The following is a 9,978-nucleotide window of genomic DNA, read 5'->3' as shown; positions in this document are numbered from 1 at the left end:
CCTATTTGCCTGTTAATTGAACAATAAACCGTAGATGCTTGCAATTTTGTCTTCAAGCCTGCTCCTGAGGTGTTCTCCATTTAACTACAACTGTCAGGTGCTTAAAATATGATGAACTTGAGGATAAAGAACAAAAAAAAGGACAAAGTAAGAAAATGTTTGGTAACACAATGGAAGGCTCCAACCAGAAGTTGACGTCATTTACACAGGACAGCTTTTGAAAGTCATAAATATTTATGAATTTTCTCAAACTCTACATTTAGGTAATGAAGTTTTTTTACCTTCCTCTGGCCTAGAGCCCAATTCTCTGACACAGATTTTACAAATACAGAAATTCCTGGAGGTATATAAGAACTGTGCAACAATTCTTGTGTTAGTTGTACATGATCTTCCATGCACCTACACACTGTAACCCAGTGTCCTACGGGAAGGTGCTGTGCTCTGCCTGACATTTCTCCCAAAGAGAAATCACATGTGTCACTACAATAGTAGGAATGCACCACAGTACCTTTATTAAGTATTTTCATTTCTCTGCCAGTGGATCACTTTCTAATATATATAAAAAATTAATAGCACATGGACTATACTGCAAATTCAACTTATACCAATAAACCCCCTATCATTGTTCCAACAATGATGCTTATACTGCACCAGAAGACATGGTGACCTAGAAGAGAAGTGAGAAGGTACTTGTCCAAAACAATGTGCTTTTCCTCAAAAGAGAAGGCAAGGGATCTGTGGTAGCCTGTTCTCATCAGCTGTGGTCAAACAATTAGCAGCTGTCAGAAGTTTTAAAGAATTCTAGAAGTTTCTGAACTTTAAACCTTCTCAGTGATTCTCCCTCTCTTGCTGTTACCAATGATCTCCACAAGAGAGTTTGCAGGCTTCATTTAGGCAGGTATCATTCAGTGACCTTAAGCTTCCCAGCTAGTGTCCATCAACAGCTCTTCATTCTCCTAACATAGCATCCTATTTTCATGTTTCATTGAGAACAGTGATAACTGGGTGGACTTTGTATAATCACTGCAGAAAAGAAAAACAATGTCATTTTTCTCTTTATAATAAGGATGGGAATATCTAATACAAACTGGAAGCTCAACTTTAGAACTGATGTTTCACAACTACTCTTCAACCTTAGATCTCTTGAGCTACACTGCCTCTCCATTGCACTATGATTCATATATAACACTGCACATCAGTTGCTTCACCCACCACTGAAGTGTAGGACCCTTGGTGGTGGCTGCGGCAGGCACATGGGACCATGCAGCTTCACTCTGACAGTAGAAAGCTCTGTCAGTGGAGGTTGATCTCACAGTCTGCAACACTATTGCTTCAGTATGAAACTGGTGGTCACAGCACTCCTTCATGGGTCAGAATAAACACACAGCAGTGATGTGAGGTTAGCATTGCAAGCCGTAGTGCAAGTTTTGTTAGTCATGGTGACCAATCTTGTAAATAGTCCTGAAAAATTTCCAATCATCTTTGAACATGCTAAGGCAGCTTTGTGATGTGCAATTGGCCTGTGACTCTTAGGCACTTCAGACCCAAAACAGGCTTGCCAGGCAGGGTGGAGATGCATGGGGAAGGGGACCTCCAGGAAAGGCCAGATTTAAAGTAGTTTGATGCATCATCCAAGACCTGTAGGGGAAAGCAGACAATATCCAGAACTGAGCTGACAGAAAACAGATGTAAATGAGAGGCAAGGAAAAAAAAAAAAACAACCCCCAACAGGCAACTGAGTCAGGACCTGAATAGGAAGAGGATTAATTAATTTCAGACCTAGATAATTAGCTAGATTTTTAGCGATGATAATTTAGAGTATATTTTGTGATGTCTTCCTGACATCATTGCTGAAATGAGGCTGAACAAACCCACTCTCACACCCAGTAAATAAAGACAAGCCATCTAAATGAGCAAACAGTGCTTGGGCACTTCAGTGCGTGTTTTTAATTCATTATGTTTAGCCAAGCACTAATCAAAGCATAGGAACTGTTGATTTCTAGTCCTTACCTGAAAATCCTGTTGCATTTCAGATGTGCCAGCATATACAACAAGGGGGATGGAGTTATATGTCTATGACAGGGGTTCTGCCCATGTGAGTTATTCCCCTTTTGTTCTCAGTGTTACATGACATGTGCGAGTTCCTGCCCAGCTGAATCTGCTCCCATATGTGTGCCAACACACAGGCACAAAGGGTGAGTTTCATGCAGGGAGATCCACCTCCTGGGCTAGATTGGGCCTCAGGATATCTTGTCAAATGAGGGGTTGCTAAGATTTCCACTTTACTGGCTGATAATTCAAGCCAGTTACAGCTAATCTGCATCATCACCCTTTTTAAAACTCCCCTCCAGTACAAATCCGTATCATTCAGCAGCCCTTTCCATCCTCATCACTTCCACACTGTATCTGCAAATTCAGTCACACTCAGGACTGGACACAGACTGTGCCTCATTATTAAGGATTTAGTGATACACACACTCTTGGAAACACACTGTTCAACACATTAAGAATAAGGAAATCAGTCTTGTTCCCCAGAAATTTCTGTGAGGGAATTCCTCATACTGGTGTGAGAGGAAGGTAGCTCTGACTGATTACCTTTGCCTCAGTTGTGGTATTTTTAGGGGTTCTTTCCTTTTCCCAGCAGTTTATTTTAATAAAACTTGTAGAAAACCTATTTTGTGGGGTTCTTCATGTCTCTGTTGAACTAAAATCAGTCAACAGAGGAAACCAGGCAAAATTAAACTAACTTCTCATTCAGTGAGAATGCACCTTTCTGAGAGCGTAATCAAGCTGAGATTTACATTTTCTTGAAAAGTATTTATCTCCCAAAAATTCAGTGAGCAACAACTGCAAATGGTACTTGAAAGCCATGTCACATTAAAGGATCAAAGATTCCTCTTGTGGAGAGTGAATGGCTAGTGTGCAACATGCTGGGTATAGTCTATGTCACTGAGCATACCACAGAAAACACGCCAGTTTTCTTTTGGGGATAAAAAGATATAAAAAGGAGAGAGAGAATAAACCATGTAGCTGAGATCCATCTTTTTTGATGTAGCAATACAAAAAACCTTGTCAACTTGAGCCATTCCCAGGGTCACAGAAAGAAGGGTAATAGGTTTTATTCCTACAGATGTGATACTTCTAGGATGTAAAAGAACTCCTTTTTTGTGCAGCTTCTCAGGTAGGATTGGTCTTTTCTTTCTTCTCCCCTCAGGTCTTTCTAGTGCCCCATTGCAGATGCAGACCTCCCCAGGCAGGCAAAGCTATCTGGATGAACACTGGGCTGAAGAGAGCTCTCATGAGCTGGTTTGCTGCCAGTAAAGGCACATGAAAACCACAAACATCATGTCTAGGATTTGGCTGTCTTCAGTATTTCTCCTGCTCTGAGTGCAGAGAAGGGAAATTTCCTCCTACCAGAACTACCCCTTTGAACGAATCCACACCTGCAGGTCTGGGTGAGGGTCTCGGGGGCAGGACAGAGCCATGAGGGATGCCTCTTGCTCCACAGCAATGGCAGCAGGGACAGGGCAGGTCTATGTAGGGTGCTCAACATACTGAAGAAGACAGCTTTCTATAAGAGCTGCATTTTCAGCTTTCAAAGTGAATGTAAAGAAGTTTTAAAAGTGCTGTTCAACATGATTGATGGAGATTCTCCAGCCCTCATTCATGGCACAGATTTTAGTACATCTTCAGTTACGATGGAGCTGGGTATTCTCCATGAGAACAACAGCTTTACTAAGAAATGATTCATACTGTAAATCAAATACCTTTTAAAATGTAATTTACTGAGAAAGCCAACAACTAATTTACTTCCCCTGGCATTTGTCAAACAGCCCTTCCTCTTTCTTTCATGTGTGGCTGCAGTGATGAACTCCAGAGCTCATCTCTTAATGATGCTGGCCTATAGCCAGTTCCTCAGCTTTCCTTTTGCCGCATCCTAGGAAGACTAAACCTCATTGTAAATTTACATTGTAAATGTAAATCTCTCCTTTCCAGAAGGAGAAATCTTAGCTGTGGCAAAGAATCATAATCTGGCATAAAGCTCTATTCCAGGTGTTTCTGAGCCAGCATATGTGAGGGGAAAGGCAACCCATACCTCCATTTCTCCAGCTGACTCACTATCACCTAGGCATCGCTCATCCCCAACACCAGTGCAGCCTGAAAAACAGCAAACTTTAGTATTTCCCTTTGGGATCTTTGTGTCATCCTGTGTCAATAGCATTTGAGCCCAGGAGAAAATTCAGCCCAATACAATTTAGCATGAGATGTATGGCCAAACAGTGCCATCCTTGCCAGCAAACGTGTCATGGTTCCACATACCACTGTTAAAAACATAAAAGCAAGAGAAATAAAAAACAAGCTCTGACAAGTAAGACACCAATTTCTTATTTATCAGCAAGCATCATAAATAAATGGCTCTGCATAAATAGGAACCAATAAATCCTCTAGTTTAAACAGCCAATTGGCAAAAATGGAAAGTAGTGTAAAGCTGTAATTCATCCTACATGTTAAACCTCAGTAAGTGGTAGATAAGTAATTTCTATTTGTATATAGAACTAAGTGTATAGAGTAGTTCACAAAAACCCTGATCCCAAACACCTGATCATGTGAAGTCCTGAACTTGCCAATATTTACTTGCAAGTGAAAACTAGACAAAAGCCTTATCAGCAAAAGAAGTGAGATCCATATGGATAACATGAACTGAATCAAGTAGTTGATGATTTATATCATATCCTTACCAGAAATAGCTTTCTGCCCATATTGTATCTTGACTTATGTTTTCACACTGCTAACCTGAAGATTTCTAATGGATTTGAAGTCATTACAGTTTGCTGTGGAGATCAATGGGTTATTAAGTTCCTGGGCTTCAGGGTCAACAAAGCAGCTCAAAACATTAAGCTGGGTGGTAACATCATGGGCATAAAAAATAAGGTTGCAGCAACAAAGAACCTCTTTCAGCATCCTTAAGACCATCTAAATTCTTATTGTCTGACCAAAGCTCCTTCTATAGTGAAAGCATCACATCTTAAATCATGTCTGCCTTATCCCTGACTTGCTGCAGTCCCTATTTGATGACTTACAAGAAGTGGCTGCCTTTGAGGTAGAGCCGGACATGAATCTCTCTCTTGATTACAGTAAAATTCAGAACTTGGCATACAACCAGGCTGTGACACTCATCCTGACTGGTTGACTCCTCAGCAGGTCATGCATGCTACCAAGCAGCTGTCTGCTGGCCAAGTCTTGTCCAGGAGACGGCATCCGAACAGGGTGACCACAGAGTATTTTGCGCACAGGACAACTAAGAACTTTGGGTAAAAGCATACAGATAGAGACAGAATGCACACATCCATCATGATGGATGATGGATGTGTGCAGCTATTTCACCTGCAGATAAATGCATCCATCCTGTATCTGCTTCCAAGAGAAAACCAAACCCCTCAAAAATAAAATGCCATACGATGGACATGTGTAAAAAAGTGCTCATGAACATAAGCCCCAACAGCAACATCAGCCACATCTCTCCTGAGGTGTTCAGAGAGGCTAACTGCTCATGGGATTCTAGAGAGAGGAACCACCACAGGCCATGTTAGGCAAAAGGAAGAATGAGGTTTTCAACCTATTTTTTCTTTTCTGTCTCAAAGAGAAAACAAAAATGTTGCAACAGGAACTCGTAAATCCCATGTCAGTGATCTTCTGACATGCCCTGTTGCCATGGATATATGTCTTGAAAAGACAGCTCCAGACATCTTTACTTTGAAATTATCTCTGCGCAGTTTCCTTTTTTGATAAAAGTTTGGGTTTTCTGCCAAAGAAAAGGCCCAGAAGAAAGGAAGGAATCTCGTATAAAAACCTTTCTCTAAAAGGAGAAAGAATGTATTTTGAAGTCATTGAGTAAGCGTAATTGATGGCTCTAAAGGAATTTGGAATGGCTCTGCTTCAGTAATTAAAGAAGTTACTGATGTTGATATTAATAGAATAATTTTAGAGCTTAAGACAGAAAAAACTGAAAACATCAGGAAACAGATCCTATCTACAAATTTATAAAAATAAGCAAGCCCCTCTTAATCTTACCTGTATTTCAAGTCTTAGCAGAAGTCCAGACTTTTTTTTTCTTCTTTTTAAAGTCCTTTTTAAGGGCTCCTTCTCTGAATTTTAAGCTGATGCTGGCTTGGGCTTTTTTGGCTTTCAAATGTTTGTTTATTGAGTCAGCTAGTTTCTCGAAGCACCAGCATGCGAACGTCTGAACCTCAGCAGGCTCATATATATCAATGCTTAGAGTTATTAATTTCCCTAAGCAGTACAGCCATTTGCAACCTGCTGCCATATGGCTCGCTTCTCTCCTCATCTTCTGTGCACATTTTCATACATATAAACACATATGATACTCAATTTATTTAAAAATACCCTCAGCTTTCTCTGAATGTTTTCCTTAGCTGACAACAATCATACACCCTGTTTCCTCTCAGGTATCTTAATGGGAAAAAAAAACAGCTTACAAAGCAGCACATCTTCCCTGTCTGGCTTTTGAAGCATTTCTGTGAATGTGGGCTCTGTGCTGTCATCACAGGAACTCTAACCTGCACCACAGCTAAAGGCACAAAAGTTGCCTCCATTAGAGAAGGAAGAGAGACATGGCCCAGAACATGCCGTGGTTCAGAAACTCATTTGTCTCCCAGGAGCCCATAGGGCCAGACCTAAGGATACATGCAACAGGGAGAATTAACAGCTTCAAAGAGAAAAATCATTACAGGTCAATCAGCAGCAATTTCAGTGATAAAGTGACTGAATTAGGATTCAGTGGACCTTACTTCTTTTCCCACAAAATCTCATTAGTTTTGATAAAAATAAACAGGCGTTACTCCCGCGTCATTTCTTCCAACTTGAAGCATCTGCTCAATACTTGACCTCTGAGCTGTTTTAAGTTTGGGTATAATGCAATACTGAGGCATCAGATATTTAATACTTAGCAGAGGAAAAAAAGATTCATAACTGATGTTTTCACACAAAGCAGTTATCATGACATTACAACACATCTATGCCAGACTTACAGGTGTTTGCTTTTTGATGTGGGACAACATCATGCATGGGAAAACTTAAACAATAAACATGACAAACAAAAACAATCATACAGATTCCAAGAGGCCCTTGAATCAGGATTTCTTCACATTCAAGAACTTATTCCCAAGTGTAAATATGTGTTTTAGCACACAGCAAAATACTTATGCTTAAGGTTGGACTGCTGGCTTCACAACAGACAGACTCATGATCAGGTTAATGAGGTTAATGAAGAATCTATGCTTTGCTGTGTGTAAAAAATTACTCTCTGGAAATCACCCATCTTTCACAATACTTTAAGGCAGCATGAATGCATATAGGTGTGTGCATACGCAGGTGTAAATGAAAACACAAATGTGCACACACAACTCTTGCACATGCAGAATACAACCAATACATTAAGAAAAACTAGTGGATCATGTACATTCATCATAGCATAATAAAAGTGACTCTAAAATAATTTGATTTTTTTAAAGTTGAGTTTCTTGTATCGTTCTTGACAATTCCTTGCAAGTGCCAATTTAACACTGTAATGGTTTATAAAAGATATTTTGCCTAGATCAGTAAAGATTATGGCTAAATATTTTCCAGGTCTACATCTGAACATGTTAATTATATCTATCATCATATTTTAATCAATGCCCAGCTACCACATCATGATAAACAGCTTTGTTAAAAGAAAGTGATTTCTCAGAAGTAACTTAAACCTTTTTTAAAAGGGGAAGAAAAAAAAAGACTCCAGCAAATGCTTCTCCAAACAAAGTAACACTAAACCTTGAGTTTGAATTTATTGACCAAAAACCTTAGTTGATACTTGGTTCTTCTCCCTCAAATACTGCAGCTAATTGTTTTTTGACCTTATTGACCCTTATCCATACTAGAAATGCAAATGCATTGCATGGGGAGGAGGGAAAACAAATCTCACCAAATCTCCAGAGAGCTGTTATGAATGGCATATAGGACTGGTAGCACAAAACATGTTAACTTAAAATACAAATTGTTATTACATGCTACTGTGTGATTGACTGCAGGCTTCAAGTTCATCTAATCTGCATAACAAGAACAAAAACTATAAATTTACAGAAGGCAAGGAAATTCAGAAGTTATAGTGGTAATAACATCCATTACAGAAACAAAGCACAACAAACTGAAATATAAGCATCGACCTTATTTGTTACTTTCACAGGGTCTGCTCTTCCGTTAACGAGGAGCCACTTTTGACACAGGACATATGTACGGACCAAATCCTTCCTCTTTTCCTTCACTTGCCTGCAAAATGCACCCCTGGGTTGAGGGAGAAGGAAGCGCAAATCTCTCACCTTCTTCGATCTAGAAGGGTATGTCCACATCATTTGGATCTCGTACACGATGACGACACAGGATAAGAGGATGCAGTGTGCACTGCAACGCAGGAATACACCTGAATACTTAGCAACTCCCTGTTTACTACCTCTGTAAATTTTGATGTTGGCAGATCTGGGCCATGAAAAAGATTGCATGGGGGCTCTCAATGAAATGAACAGGGAGTGCAACAGTGCACCTTACAGTGCAGACTTCACCCTAACAGAAAGCTCCTCCATGTAACAACTATTATTTTAGAATCATAGATCAGTCAGGGTTTGAAAGGACCTTAAGATCATCTAGTTACAACCCCCCTGCAACGGGCAGGGACACCTCACACTAAACCATGTCACCCAAGGCTCTGTCCAACCTGGCCTTGAGCACCACTGGGGATGGAGCATTCACAACTTCCCTGGGCAACCCATTCCAGTGCCTCAACACCCTCACAGTCAAGAATTTCTTCCTTATATCCAATCTAAACTTCCCCTGTTTAAGTTTTAACCCGTTACCCATTGTCCTGTCACTACAGTCCCTAATGAAGAGTCCCTCCCCGGGCATCCCTATAGGACCCCTTCAGATACTGGAAGGCTGCTAGGAGGTCTCCACGCAGCCTTCTCTTCTCCAGGCTGAACAGCCCCAACTTCCTCAGCCTGTCTTCATATGGGAGGTGCTCCAGTCCCTTCATCATCCTCGTGGCCCTTCCTTGGACTTGTTCCAACAGTTCCATGTCCTTTTTATGTTGAGGACACCAGAACTGCACATAATACTCCCAGTGAGGTCTCACGAGAGTAGAGGGGCAGGATCACCTCCTTCAACCTGCTGGTCACGCTCCTTTTGATGCAGCCCAGGATATGGCTGGCTTTCTGGGCTGCAAGTGCACACTGAAGCCAGATCGTGTTCATTTTCTCATCAACCAGCACCCCCAAGTCTTTCTCTGCAGGGCTGCTCTGAATCTCTTCTCTGCCCAACCTGTAGCTGTGCCTGGGATTGCTACCACCCAGGTGTAGGACCTCGCACTTGTCATGGTTAAACTTCATGAGGTTGGCATCAGCCCACCTCACAAGTGTGTCAAGGTCCCTCTGGATGGCATTCCTTCCCTCCAGCATATCAACTGAACCACACAGCATGGTGTCATTGGCAAACTTGCTGAGGGCGCACCCAATCCCACTGTCCATGTCAGTGACAAAGATGTTGAACAGGACTGGTCCCAACACCGATCCCTGAGGGACACCACTCGTTACTGGTCTCCAGCTGGACACTGAGCCATTGACCACAACTCTTTGCGTGCTACCATCCAGCCAGTTCTTTATCCACTGAGTGGTCCATCCATCAAATTGATGTCTCTCCAATTTAGAGACAAGGATGTCGTGTGGGACAGTGTCGAATACTTTGCACAAATCCATTTTAAGGAATTCATTTTTATTTTTCAATTTTGTTTCAGTAGCATAGGAAGGATGCATATTTGAAATTAAGAGAAATCCTTTAAAATAATTAAAAAAAACCTTTATTAATAAAGCTAACATTTTTTCCATTTTTTTAAACTAGTAAAGAATACATGATACATTCCAAATACACAACCAA

The sequence above is a fragment of the Pezoporus flaviventris genome, unplaced genomic scaffold (assembly GCF_033815535.1).
Source record: "Pezoporus flaviventris isolate CSIRO_AGI_PZ_B2104156 unplaced genomic scaffold, CSIRO_AGI_Pfla_v1 ptg000007l, whole genome shotgun sequence".
In the NCBI taxonomy this organism is placed as follows: Eukaryota; Metazoa; Chordata; class Aves; order Psittaciformes; family Psittacidae; genus Pezoporus; species Pezoporus flaviventris.
This window is presented reverse-complemented; position numbering follows the sequence as displayed.